At 47.4% G+C, this 2,066-nt stretch overlaps 1 non-coding gene across 1 annotated transcript; it reads right to left on the reverse strand.

Moving 5' to 3' along the window:
* Positions 1-512: 512 nt before the first annotated feature.
* Positions 513-724, reverse strand: LOC144261700 (small nucleolar RNA U3). The gene has a single exon (XR_013345396.1). It is a non-coding gene; the product is annotated as a small nucleolar RNA U3 (small nucleolar RNA).
* Between the last annotated feature and the right edge of the window lie 1,342 nt (positions 725-2,066).

The following is a 2,066-nucleotide window of genomic DNA, read 5'->3' on the forward strand; positions in this document are numbered from 1 at the left end:
AAGTTGCAGTGGGGGAGGTTTAGATTGGATATTAGGAAAAACTTTTTCACTAAGAGGGTGGTGAAACACTGGAATGCGTTGCCTAGGGAGGTGGTGGAATCTCCTTCCTTGGAAGTTTTTAAGGTCAGGCTTGACAAAGCCCTGGCTGGGATGATTTAACTGGGAATTGGTCCTGCTTCGAGCAGGGGGTTGGACTAGATGACCTTCAGGGGTCCCTTCCAACCCTGATATTCTATGATTCTATGAAGCAAAAGTAAAAAGACAAGCTTTTGATGGTAAACCCGCTGACTGCAGAGACTAGGAGCAAGGACATAATGGAGACACAGCATGCACACAAAGAAAGCCCTTCTCTAAAGCCTTCTGAGAGATACAGTCCAGTCACACAACACCTGAAAGCTCATGGAGCATTTCACTGCTGAGAGCTCAGTACACAAAACCCACCAGGGCCACAGCTCCCAGCAGCCCCAGCCAAGCTTTTCTTCATACCCAACAACAGGACAAGTTCAAAGCTCACCACTCAGACTATTTCCTTCCCTTGCTCTGCTCAGGGAGGGCAAGACACTCTTCCACAGCAGAAAGCAGCTGCCTCAGAACAGCACTATCTGCCATTGTCATGCTCAGAAAGAAACACTACAGCTCCTCATCGTGGTTAGCAAGACCAGGCTTTTACAGCCACCCTTCTCCAGTCACCAACTAGAGAAATGACCCCTGAAAGCATAGCCTTAACCAACACCCACCCTGCCAGTCACAGACCATTCCGGCACATTCTCCTCTACCTGCTGGTTGCTACAATTTGGCCTTCACGAGACAGAGAGCACTATGAGAAGCCCCACGTGAGCAGATCCTGGCTCTTAATTCTGCCCTCCGTGGCTCCCTTCCATAGGCTGCCTCTCAAAGCAAAGCGGCTCAAAGTAGCCATCCCCTTTCATTTGCATAAACTGAAGACACAGGCAGGCCACTCCACCAATCTTCTCCCTGCTCCCTTCTCTGCAATGCCTAAGACAGCAATCCTCTAGTTGGCCGAGCCAAGAGCTCTCTAGAAACAACAGCCTATGCAGTTTGGGACACCCAGAGCATGTTTCTTTGGCACCAGAGACCAAACTGGAGACGGTCAGCAGTGGGGAACCAAGCTCTCCAACGAGGGGTGTTTTCTGAACCTGAGGGCCAACCTTACCATTCTTCAGGGAGCAGGAGCGTTGACATCGAAAAATGTTTGGGAACCACTCCGGAAGCACAGACTTAAAAGGAGTATTCTGCATTTTTGGGGTGGTGTTTTGTTTTTTTTTACCAATTTGCACTGATAAATTAGCAGGCTTATTTTTTAAAGGAGTTCAGGTTTTACTGATTTACACCTGTTTATCAAACTACTCAATGTTGTTTTCAGGTACTTATTTTTGTTAAACTCTAACACTAACAGTTGTACATCAGGTGAACGCGGTAGAGCACTGGTTTTCCTCCCGAGAAACAAGGAGTGACTGGGAAGATTGCATCATTTTGCAAGTTTTGGATGAGAAGGAGTGACTGCAAAACTTTTGTGTGCACAAGGCCACTTTCCTGGATCTGGTATGGAGCTTGTCCCAGCCCTGCACCACAGTGACACCAAAATGACACTGTGTGCTCATAGTGGAGAAGTGAGTGGCGATTACTGCATGGAAGCTTGCAACATCAGACTGCTTCCCGTCAGTGGGGAATCAATTTGGAGTCAGGAAATCTACCGTTGGGGTTGCTGTGATCCAAGAATGCATGGCCATTAATTGCCTTCTGCTAAAAACGGTTGTGATTTTGGGCAACATGCAGGAGGTACTAAACAGTTTTGCTGTAATGGGGCACCCAAACAGTGGTGGGGCAATAGAAGGTATGCATATCCCTATCTTGGCACCAGACCACCTTACCACAGAGTACATACACAAAAAGGGCTATGTTTCTATGGTGTTGCAATCACTTGTGGATGTTTTACTGATATCAGCGTGGGATGGTCCAGGAAGGTGTATGATGTGTGCTTCTTTAAGAAAACAGGCCTGTTCAGAAAGTTGCAAGCAGGGACTTTTTTTCCAGATGGCCAAATC

This window comes from Eretmochelys imbricata, chromosome 2, assembly GCF_965152235.1.
Source record: "Eretmochelys imbricata isolate rEreImb1 chromosome 2, rEreImb1.hap1, whole genome shotgun sequence".
In the NCBI taxonomy this organism is placed as follows: domain Eukaryota; kingdom Metazoa; phylum Chordata; order Testudines; family Cheloniidae; genus Eretmochelys; species Eretmochelys imbricata.